We start from the raw sequence: 12,514 nt of genomic DNA on the forward strand, positions 1-12,514 counted from the left end.
CAATCACTGGCCATAAGCACATGCTATTATGCTGTTTTGCATTCTAATCTGAGCTCTTAAAATAGTGGTAAATATTTGCAGTGCTACACAGGCCCCAAAAATAGTGCCAGATACCACTGATGGCTGGGTGGTCTTCGTGTAGCGGAGGGCATCTCTGTTACAAGATGTACCCAGATAATTAGGGGAGTTTAACAGCGCCTATCCTTGAACTGTTTCCAGGTCTTGACCCTGACGGGTGCACACCCCCCCCCCACCCTCACCCCTTTAGCGTGGGGGCAGTAGTCCCCTAGAGGGTGGCCCGGTTAAAATGGACGCCACTAGGAAGGAAAGAGGGACCCTGCACCTTTAATTATGATCAAGAGGTTTTCTCCAAAGGACGGAGGCGTAGCAGTTATGTTGCCTCGTAAATCTGCCTCAGATGCAGTATATTGTGTTGAACTATTACGGTACACTATTATACTGCATATTCAACTGGCTCTTCAGGACCTGATTTGCATAATTGGATCTTTAATGAAACTTGCCTTGTGGAACAAAAAAGGAAAAAAAAAAAATGAGGAGAGAGATGAAAAAAATACATTATAGTATTATAGGCAAACCCCAGCGAGTATTTGTACTGGGAAGTTGCACTTGTATACAAAAAATAATATTAATAAAAAGACAGAGAACATGGGAAAAAAGGAATGCATGAGCAGTGAAGTGACCTATGTTATACACACCCCATCTCTTACCAGTATACACACACACATAACACTAGCGGGGCTACAAATAGGATGAGAAGTACCTCTGAAAGCTGTACATACTCAGCCAGGTCTCGGGGGTTATTACTACAATAGCTGAATTTCTTTAGCCTGAGGGATTTTAGCTTCTCTGTCGGTGCTCATTCCCTCCACTTGTTACTCAGAGAAGATGGGTCCTTTGTTGGGGAGCCCATGCCGCTCACATTTCGGAATTCCTTTGCTGCAAATACTTTGACAATTTCTAATCACCAGCAGTCAGATTTGCGCCGACTGGATTTCTCTTCTCTCCCCTCTCCCTCGTCCACTAGGGGTGCCCATATCAAATGTAAAACCAAAATTTTCTCTTAACCACAACTGTTCTGTACTTCCACAAGAGTGTTTATGTGTCTTAATACCATGTTAGTATTTACCACAGGCACACATAATACTTCTGTGTATTTGTGCGTTGTATCTGTGGGCATAATCACTACTGTGATTTTTCATGAGTATATTTATGTTTTTCCTTGAGAACAGACATGTTATAATCCATAACATCTGCTTTCATTCCCTCGCTTATTTGGGACTTTGAATTGTTTTTATTGGTTAATTAAAATGTATGTGCCTTGTCTTCTGTTCTTGAGCAGTTGAAGGTTAAAATGCTGATAGTGACCCTTTCAAACAGACGTGACAGTCATGTTAATGAAATGTTATTTGTCCTATCTTTGAAGGACCTATCATTTAAAAAGTGAAGGAAAGAAAATGAGAAACCGAGAGCAAAGGAATATGAAACGAAGAGAGAGAAAAAAGGAAAAGAGGCTAGCTATTTAGCTGCACTGTAGCAGGAGTGGTTTGTATCCAGGAGGGAAGAGTGTTGTTAATCAGGGAGAGAGGTTAAAAACGGATATTAGCTAAACGATGATGATTTATCATTGGAGGAGGGGGCCGAAAACACAGAGGTGACTCCACTCCAGAGGCCTGAAAGTGGATCATATGGCTGCGTGGTTCACAGGTGGCTATTAGCGCAATGTTGGAGAGGAGTGGTGAAGGGAGACAGAAAAAGGAGGGGGGTGGCAGAGGGTGAGGAACAAAAAAGTAGCGGCGTTATGCCATTTACCAGTATGTGCAAACGACTCTTTCACTCATTCTCTTTTTTTCCCTCTTCCTCTCTCTTTTTTCTCTCTCAAACTCTCCACGCTCTTCACTTGGGAACTTTCAGCTGACAGTGTACTCCGGTTCCTGGTATCTTACAGGTAGGCTGATGTTATTTTTATTCCCCCTAATTTCTCCTGAATATGACCCTTTTATGTTTTACACACATACACACACACACACATGCATACACACCACAGTGTGTGCATACATACACACACTTATACTGTCACACTAACACCCGGTCAGAGTGCTTGTGCTGTTGATTCTCCCGGTAATGATGTCATTGCGATAGTGGAGGAGAGCAAATGTCTCCTGATTCCTCCATTTAACGGCTGGCTGAATAGCACTGGCGTCTCCAACCTTACAGACAGATCAGACCCTGTGAATTAGCAGCTCCTAACCAGAGAGAGAGAAAGAGAGAGAGAGAAAGAGAGAGAGAGAGATGGCATACGAAGGAGAGAGTGGGAAGCACTGACACTGGGAAAAAAAAGAGAGAGCAAGATAGTGATGTTGAAAGAGAGAGAGGGTGATGTACTTAACATATCTGTGCTGTGCTCTTGAACAGGCTGCGAGAGATCTGTGTGTGGCAGTGCTGATAACTGCCACTTGATATCAGTCAGGGACATGACCGCCTGTTTGCAAAGCTCTTTAATACCTTTGCACGTCTGTCCCTCTACTTGGACTGAATCATGCTCATATCAGGGCCATATCTCTCAATATCAGACCTTAAGATTAGAATAGAATAGAATAGAATGAAAAGAAGCACCATTAAAGAATACCCATTAATGTACTGTAGTCTAAAGAATTCAAAATTATTTTTTTTTTTAAATAAACAATTTATAATTGCAAAGACACTGAGTATCATTATGAAAGTTCTTTTCTCAGTGCTTTATATGAGATTTTATAGTCTTACTGTAATATGTCTAAATATAAATGCATCTTGTACTCAAATGGCTCTTTGCAAATATTGAGCTAATTCAAACACCATGCAACCTGTAACTTTTAAAACATGATTTCTTCCCCTTCTCCAAAAGCTCTAATAGTGTTTAACTGTTTTTCTGGCAACCTAAATGTAAACAGGTCTGAATGCTAATGATTGTTCCAAGATATGCACACATTCCCCTCTGTGACTGTCCACCCCCCACACCCCTATATCCACACCAGCACCGCCACATCTTCAAACCTTCAGTGTCATATGAGTAAGCAGACCTGCTGACATTTTTTTTAGAACAAATATTAAGTATACAAGTGTGTGTGAGTGTGTCTGTGTCTGTTCATTTCTGTCTCACTGGGCCAGTACTCATGCTGAAAGGAACTGGGCCAGGACAATTTCAGCAGATCAAGAGACTCGTTTTTAAAGTTAAAGTTCACACAGTGCATAGAGCACTGCTTTTTTTTTTTTTTTCATTTTCGTAATCTATTTGATCATTTGTTCACATTTGAAGTTATTCAGTTTAAAACTGCTGCACTCCCACAACACACAATGCTTTTTTCCCTTCCCATAATTAAATTGTTTGAACAGTGAAATTATACTTGAAAACATTATAAAAGTGTTAAACTGTGTATGTGGAATCTTTATACTGCAATTTATGTGGTTGGTTCTTGGACTAAAATGTGTAGAATTAATTGCATTGTCTAGGTAATTAATTTACACACACACACACACACACACACACACACACACACACACACACAAAACACACACATATATATAGTATATTATATTATGTATTGCTTTGTTTGTAGAGGGCTGTCAGTCCTGAGAGGAGTGCTTTAAGTAACTCTTGCTGAAGGTGAGAGTTAAACAGTATTTACTGTTGGGAATTTGCCTTTATTTATCTGCATTAATATGGAGGTGAATTTTAAAGGGGCTCTCAGAGACAATTCCCTCGATGCTCAGCTTACTTTACACACCTTTTAAGTCTTAAGATGTGTTTCTCCCCTCCTGCTGACGCTTACCCATAACACATCTCCCACAATCTCCACCGATTTTCACAAATCAGCTTTTTTTTTTCCTCTCCCCTTTCTTGTCTGTTATTGTTTTTGTTCTCTCGCCCGCTCCCTTTTTTCAGTCTTGAACACAAAGTGTTGTTGTCTGTCTCTTAAGTTGCCTGTTTCATCTTTTTTTGTTATGGCGTCCTTGCCAATCGTTGTAATTGGGAGAAAGTGAAGTTAAGTGAGTGAAGGAGAGAGTGTGGGGTAACTCGCCTTGTTACTGTCCCCCCCCTGTTTTTGTAAATAAGGCTGTCAGTATAGATCAGCCTGTGGTAATGTGGACGATCCAATCCACTCCAAACCCACATGACTGGAGGCTGAAGTTTACAGGGGAAAAATGGAAGGCATGCTCAGAGAGGACAGCTTAGAGTTCAGTTACACTTCTGTTAGTTTTGTATGGATGACTTATTTGTGTTGAGCTAACAGCCAGCATGCTTCCCAAGGTCAAGTGAACTCAAATAAGAGTTAGCATATAACCCTTTCATACGTACCGTCACACATATGTGACGGTTAATAACTGGGCCCCGCAGAGTTGCATCACACATATGTGTTTCTGCAACAGCCAGTTACGTTACAAGCTGCCAGATTCAAATCGGCTTTCACGCCGACACAGGCTCAAGTGTCTGCTATTTATATTCGCTCAAACAGTTACTCATACAGTCTTTTAAACCACAGAATAAGTTTATTTTATATACATTCATTCAACTCGTCACCAAAGTACCACGAGAAAAAGTTTACAGCTCTTATATGGACAGTCAATACAGCAAACACGATCTTCCTCTGATGCGTGCTGCCATTTGTTTATGTAGCGGTTGTCATTCGTCAAACAGACAGCTACTCAAAGAGTCTTTTCAAGCACATAAAATTTTTATTTTATGTAACAAACAGCCAAATTGTCACCAAAGTACCACGATAACAGTTCACAGCTTGTATATGCACAGCCATCATATCTAAACGCAATTTTCCCATGCATGCAGCCACATCTGCTGACTAGTTGCAGATGCGGTTTTCATTCACACAAACAGCAACTCAAACAGTCTTTTCAGGCATATAATATGTTTGTTTTCTGAAACAAACTATCACAAAAGGACCACGTTAACAGTTTAAAACTTGTATACTCACAGTGAAAACATGCTGATCGAGTGCTATTCTCCGATGCACGCAGCCAAGTCTGTTTACATTAGTGCTTGTCACACACACACACAGACACACAACACACACACACACACACACACACACACACACACACACACACACACAAATGTCTGAGAAGTCAAACAGTGCATATAGGCAAACCGGACTGCTGATATTATTTGTTCATTTGTTTTTTTACAGCTATAAAAATGAAATAAATAAAACTAAAACAGTACAGCAGACATAACCCATTTGTTCACATGTTTACTATATTATATACAGTATTCTTTTATGACAAGAAATAAAATAAAAAAATAATTTAAAAAAAATACTTCTCTACACTCTGCCCCCTATACTGGCTGTGCAATGTCATGTGCAAAAATAACTCACTCCAGTGGGCACTGCAGATTAATTTAGACCCTACTCATGAAAAGGTTAAAGGAATATTCCAGGTTCAATACAAGTTAAGCTCAGTCGACAGCATTTTTGGCATAATGTTGATTAATGTGGGTTTTAAGGCAGAAATGTGTTATTGTAGAATATGTAGAAACTCATGTGTTATTTGAGCTGTCAATTTGTTTAAATCATCGTTTTTACAGTCATTTTAGGGGTTTTGGGGTTTGTTGACATTACATTGACATGGCATGAAGTTGTAAATTTGGCTATAACTTTATATAGAATAGGTTAGTAAGCGATTTTATCACATTAAAATCATGTTAACACGCAAATTGTTTACGTCTTGTGGCTATATTTTTGAAATAGTGAGTATTTTAATGCTTATGGATTTGTCCCATTCACTTCCATTGTAAGTGCCTCATTGTAACACAGATTTTTGCTTTTTTTAAAGAAAAGGAGGGGCAAGTCAAAATAAATGTTTGTGGTAATTAATTTTTTCAGCTCTACATAAGTTTAAAAATACAAAAGCACTTGTTCTGTGTCTGAAACTTGTTTACATTAAATATCACCTCTGAAGATACAGTCAGTTTATTTCAGGCTCGTTTCTTGCATATAAACAGTTTAGATGAAATGTCTTTGTGCTTTCTTAATGTAAACATGAAATATATATATATATATATATATATATATATATATATATATATATATATATATATATATATATATATACACCGCCGTTCAAAAGTTTGGGGTCGCTTGACTGAAATGTTTCTCATGATCTTAAACCTTTTGTTTTGAAGGCATATGCTTAAATGTTTGAAATTATTTTGTAGTCAAAAAATATAATTGTGCCAACATATACATTTATTTAATTACAAAACTAAAATTGTATAAAAAAAAATAAATAACTAAAGTTTTTGAAATTGATGACTTGGACCGAATAATAAAGAAAAGCAGCCAATAAGTGCCCAACATAGATGGGAACTCCTTCAATACTGTTTAAAAAGCATCCCAGGGTGATACCTCAAGAAGTTGGTTGAGAAAATGTCAAGAGTACATGTCTGTAAATTCTAGGCAAAGGGTGACTACTTTGAAGATGCTAAAATATAACACAGTTTTGATTTATTTTGGATTTTGTTTAGTCACAACATAATTCCCATAGTTCCATTTCTGTTCTTCCATAGTTTTGATGACTTTACTATTATTCTAAAATGTGAAGAAAATAAAAAAAATAAAGAATGAGTAAGTGACCCTAAACTTTTGACCGGTAGTAATATGTGTGTGTGTGTATATATATATATAAAATTATGACATAAGTATTTATGTGTTTTCTAAGATGCTTTAGAATTTATTAATTCCACTGCGCTAATCAAAACGTTTTAGATATTGGCTGTTTCAAGAGAGGGACTTTCATAACAAGTTGAGCCAGTGATGATGTTATTTGTGCATGGGAAGGGGCCTTTGGTCTGGTGTTGATCATTAACACGCTCTACTGTATGTGTGGCCCCCTCATTCAGCAGCTAAAAGATCATCTCTGTTTAAATTTGCATGATGATGGTACTGTGACCAGTCATCGTTAGATCAACTAACTAGAGAGGCTTAAGGTTGGGCAGAGAAGATTCATGATTCTTACCCCCCCTCTCTGCCCCCTCCCCCAATCACTCTCCATCGTGGGAGGTCCCCTTTAAAGTGCAAACCTCAGCCCCCCTCTCATCCCGCATCTCCAGAAATGATGATCCGACACGATCCAGTTTCAGTGTGAGCCGAACGGGGAAGCTATGGGAGATTTTCCCTTTGTTTATATATTTTTCTTCCTCTCTCTCTCTCCCGTCGGCCTCTCTTACCCCTCACTCAGCCCCGCTGATTGCCATAGCCTCAGGGCTCTCCGGCACACACTACATCCCTGTGATTATATTATTGGACTCCCGCGCTGGGTTTGGAGGCTGAGGATGGCTGGGGTAATGCGAAGCATCGTGGAGGAATGGTTAAGGAGATGGACCTCTGACCGCAGGGGGTCTCAGGATCAAGGCCCAGGTGGGCCACTGCGTAGCTCCGCACTCCCTCTGGGCAGGCCACTTAACTTGCAACGCCTCAGTGAGCACCCTAACCACAGCCGTAACACAGAGAGAGAGAGAGAGAGAGAGAGAGAAAGAAAGAGAGAGAAAGAGAAATGTGATGTGGGGTTTCTGTGTCTGCTGTGAAAAAGGGAAGTTATGAGTGAGACAGAACAAATCACACCCAGAGGCTTTTGGCTAAAACTCACAAAGCTGGCTAATAATTCTCCTCTGAGAAGTATTGATCTTTATTTGTTATTATGTGACTTCTAGGCACTCTCGCACGTTTATTTGTCTTCATTAGACTTGCACAGCACCTGCAGCATTGTTACTCCAAAACTGAGTGTGTGTATTTGTGTTATTGCATACGAAAATGTTTGTTTAATCCTTTGGTATGTGTCTATGTGTTAGTGCCTTTATTTGGGGGGACTTTGTTATTTCTTTTCCTCTTATTCTGGGATTTTTTGTGAAATTGCTGTGTGTGTGAAATGGTGTCTGTCACTGTGTACTGAGCATATCAACTACTTACATGTTGGGTTGATATGTGCAGCACAAACCATTCACAGTACAGAAAGACACTTGTTTGGCATGTCTTTCTATGTACAGTGGGAGCCACGGGAGTCCGTCTCCCCTTGGCTGGACGTTTGATCAAGGCACAAGAGGGGTCTGCCCCGTCCCATGCTCCTCTGTTTCATCCACTCGTCTTGGCCGCAGGATCCCTTTTTCCCCACTTTTGTTGTCATGAGTAATCTCGGAAGTGATCTTAATTATGGCGGTTTGGCCGGTTTTTTTCTCTACTGTCCAAATATGCTTTTAATCAAACAGTGTAGTCAGTTATGAGTAAGGGGGAGGTTCTCCACACCTCCAAGCCTAGGGAGAAAGAGAAAAAGGAAAAACATTGAAGGATATTGAGGATTTGAGTGCGTTTTGAAGAGGATTTGAGATGTTGAAGTTATAAGATCACACCTTCAGTCTGATTCTTACTTTTGGAGAGACATCATCTATGATAAATGTATAGGTTTAATATAAAAGCAAAGCTATATGTGAAAGTGTAATGGACAGAGATTAGCTTGTTGTAACTATTTATAGACAGACATATCGTCCAAGCAGATAAATAAGATGATATTTGGCCATTTTGAAATTATAGGTATTTGTTTTCAAATATTTATTTTCTGAATTATGAGCATATATTTCATAGTTACATAAATTGGAATTATACTGGCCACTGGCCACCACACACTCTAGTTATTTGAACTTGCATGGGCAATTGAAAAATTCATACTGGTTGATAACTTGTTCTTCGACAACTTCTCACCTAAAGAGTTAAATTTGCCAAAAATTGGGAAGAAGAGAGAGGGAGGAGGGCAGGGAGGAGCAGAGGGAGTGGGATGAATTGAGGAAGATGGATTACATTACACATAAACATGCTTTGAGCATTGATAGGATAACCAGTGGGATTTAAGGACAAATCCAGATGGACATTGTAAAGATGACCACTTGGGAGGAAAGGTGTTACTTCAAGCCCCACTGCAGATGCCACTTAAGTACATATATACATAAACACATAAACTCCAAGATCAGGAAGAGGGATTATCCTAAAGGTCAAAGGACAGCACTCGGATGAATGCTAAGTGTGAGTGTGAATGCTTAAGTGGCAGGTGTCTGGATCTCAGGTGTACTTTATCAAAGTATGTGTAGCTTATTCTTTCACATTGCTTTTCTGCATCTCATCTTGGTTGTCTGGAGCTGCTCAGTTGTGTGTGTGTCTGTGTACATATGTACTATGTTGCATTACATTTGTATTATTAGCAGGACTGTTATACAATTAAAAAAATCTAATCAAATAAATTATGATATACTAGGTAATTAATCAAATCAGAAATAATCATATCAATATTTGGTATTGATATTTTAATGATAATTCAGAGACTTTGCATTATTGTGCCAGATGATAGAGCATTGAATAGACATTACAAAAGTGGCTTTATAAGTCAATATGTTTTATTTCTACACTCACGCACTTTAAGAACACCTGTACACCAAATTTTTCATGCAAATAACCTGTACACATATTTATTCATGCAATTATCTAATCAGCCAATCGTGTGATAGCTGTGCAATGCATAAAATTATGCAGATACGAGTCAGGAGCTTCAGTTAATGTTCACATCAACCATCAGAATGGGGAAAAATATGATCTCAGTGATTTCGACAGTGACATGATTGCTGGTGCCAGATGGGCTGGTTTGAGTATTTCTGTAACTGCTGATCTCCTGGGATTTTCATGCACAACAGTCTCTAGAATTTACTCAGAATGGTGTCAAAAACATCCAGTGAGCGGCAGTTCTGTGGACAGAAACACCTTGTTGATGAGAGAGGTCCACAGAGAATGGCCAGACTGGTTCGAGCTGACAGAAAGGCTACGGTAACTCAGATAAACGCTCTGTACAGTTGTAGTGTGAAGAATAGCATCTCAGAATGTTCAACATGTCGAACCTTGAGGCAGATGGGCTACAACAGCAGAAGACCATGTCGGGCACTTTATTTGGAACATAGTGTTCCTAATAAAGTGTTCAATAAGTGTATATAATTTAACATACTTTTATCACTACAGTCCACATCAGGGTTTTGCAATTGATTTTGTCATTCTGCCCATGGTAGATTCAGGGGCTGTTCAATCAGGATGTGTCAAACAAGTGTCTTTGGCTGTTTTTAAGCATCTTGCGCCATGAGCGCTGCGATTTTAAGATGCCGTGTCAAGTTTAAAGGAGTTACATTTTTAAAAGCACATCCTGAGACATCGGCAATCATTCTCGGTAAGTGTGGTTTGGCAGGTCAGAGGACATACTTAAATGCTTAAATTTTGTATAGCTTTTTTTATTTGAATGTTATATAATTGTATAATTATAATTCATCACTAAATTAGCCCTAATAATACGGAGATGCTTTTTTTATGAGCGTCTTTTATAAAAAGGTTTGCATATTGCGTAATTGCCAATTACCTGCACAGTGAATTGGTACAAGTGAAGTCCTAAAGAGCCAAATAGAACCACAAGAAAATACAATTAGAGCCTACTCCAATTACAAATACACTCATACTGCTTGGTTTAGGTCACTACAAATGAATCCTTTAAGCTAAGTTGACTCAATGGCTACAGAACAAATTAGATTGTGTTCTAGTGCAAGTGTGTATTTTATACCAGAAACAAATGAAAGTAAGTTCACACAGAGGCAGATTTGGTCAAGAATCAGATCAGTTGTGATTTGCAGCAGGGGATCTATATCCTCTCATTAGGTATGCATGGTGGCATTCCCACATCTTGTCTCTATATTATTAAAAGTAGTGTGCCTGTAGGCTGCCTCTGTGCTGAAGGAAGTTGGACAGATGGCCATGTTTTTTTAATAGATCAGAACCATATCTAAAGCACGGCAGAGGATGAGAGAAACAGATAGCAGTACCTCTCTTTTACTGGCTTCTGAAGTCATTCTCACAGGGGCACAAATACTCCTCTAGCTATAGCCTTCATGAATGGAGCTTTTCATTAAATACACTCTAAAACTAATACAACATTCACTGACTTCTTGCTGTGGATGACAAGTTAATTTGGTGTTTATTCTTTTGTATGTCACATTATATAGCAGTTATGAAGGTCTTCTAAATAGTGTGTGTGTCTTGTTTGTGATCTTAAAAAAAAAAAAAAAAAACACTCCTTAGACTTTATGTGCTTGACTGGAATTTACTCATAATCGGATGTTTAAGATTGAAAGAGAGAGAGATTATGTCTGTGTGGTTGCACTATTTCTTGATGTATATGCCATGTCAGGCAGCCATTGTCTCCTGGGTAAAGAATGATAGTTCAAATACCTACCATCTCTCCCTTGGTGCTCCAAATGCTCGCCTTTGAAGTTTTTATAATCCATCTGTCATCTTGGAGCGGGGAGGGCACATGTTCTGTACTGCTCAATTATATAATTTTTTTTCTTTTTGCCAGCCACATTGAGACAGAAAACTAATAATATGGACGACGAGAGAGAAAGAGATAAAAACTAAATTTTACTTTGTTCAATTTCTCATTACTTACTATTCTGTCACGTTTCTATGCTGATTTTTCTCTCACCCAAACACATACACACACACACGCACGCATGCATGCACGCATGCATGCACACACACTATTGAAACAGAGCATTTGTTGAGGGTGGAATGCCTCAGAATGCTTCCTACTGTTACAATTATAAGGAATTTGACTGAGTGCTTATTGTTTGAAGTGGCCTGATTTTCTGTGTTAATATGTAAATTAATTATTTAATCCAACTTTTTTCATCTTAATACTTATTTGATGTGAGAACACACTTGTAGTGGTTGAAAAAAGAGAGAATAATATGTGTGTGGGATATCCCATGCAGAATGGAGCAGAGAAACTGGTCGACACACTTCTTGATTAAGTCTGTCGCAGTGCATGGTGGTAAAATCATTTTTAATTAGAGAATGCGGCACAGGCTTGCAGATTTATAAGGGTATTTGGAGAACACAAAAGGACAGGTACATAAAGAGAGAAAAAATAGATAGTCAGCAAGAAAACGTCATGGTTACTGGTGTAACCTCCGTTCCCTGATGGAGGGAACGAGATGTTGGTGTCGATGTAGTAACCTCCCCCAACACAGTTATGAGTGTCGAACGGCCCTTTTTGGGGACAAGTCGACTACCCAAAGATAGAGACAGGCTTAACCCAGTCGTGGCCTCTTTTCCCTTTCTCTTTTTCCACTCCCTAAAAAAGAAAGGGGATTATCCAACTGGGATATTTAAGTGGAAGAATACATCACATGGTCTTTCCAACCATGTGGAGAGCCTTCAAGGTAGATCCTGCCCAATGGGGGAGGAGTTACTACAAACATGGAGACTGGGGCAGAGGGGCTCTGCCCAAGGAAGACGCAGTTTGCCAGCATGGAAACGAATTAGCAGAAGATATAGATCGCATGGGGTTACCCTTACAGGGAACAGCCACATGCGGAGCACCTACTCCAGAACAGGGCTCTTAGTTAGCGCGTGTACTGGGCCGGCAGCGA

The 12,514-nt window shown here is 39.2% G+C and overlaps 1 protein-coding gene across 5 annotated transcripts in view; it reads left to right on the forward strand.

Moving 5' to 3' along the window:
• Positions 1-12,514, forward strand: part of LOC127409838 (zinc finger protein 536-like) — a 245,656-nt gene that overhangs the window by 5,452 nt on the left and 227,690 nt on the right. For all 5 annotated transcript variants that reach the window (XM_051644698.1, XM_051644747.1, XM_051644718.1 and 2 more), the window contains exon 2: positions 1,933-1,966. The gene's annotated coding sequence lies outside the window, so the exon portion shown is untranslated. The remainder of the gene's footprint in view (positions 1-1,932; positions 1,967-12,514) is intronic.

The sequence above is a fragment of the Myxocyprinus asiaticus genome, chromosome 2 (assembly GCF_019703515.2).
Source record: "Myxocyprinus asiaticus isolate MX2 ecotype Aquarium Trade chromosome 2, UBuf_Myxa_2, whole genome shotgun sequence".
NCBI classification, from domain to species: Eukaryota; Metazoa; Chordata; class Actinopteri; order Cypriniformes; family Catostomidae; genus Myxocyprinus; species Myxocyprinus asiaticus.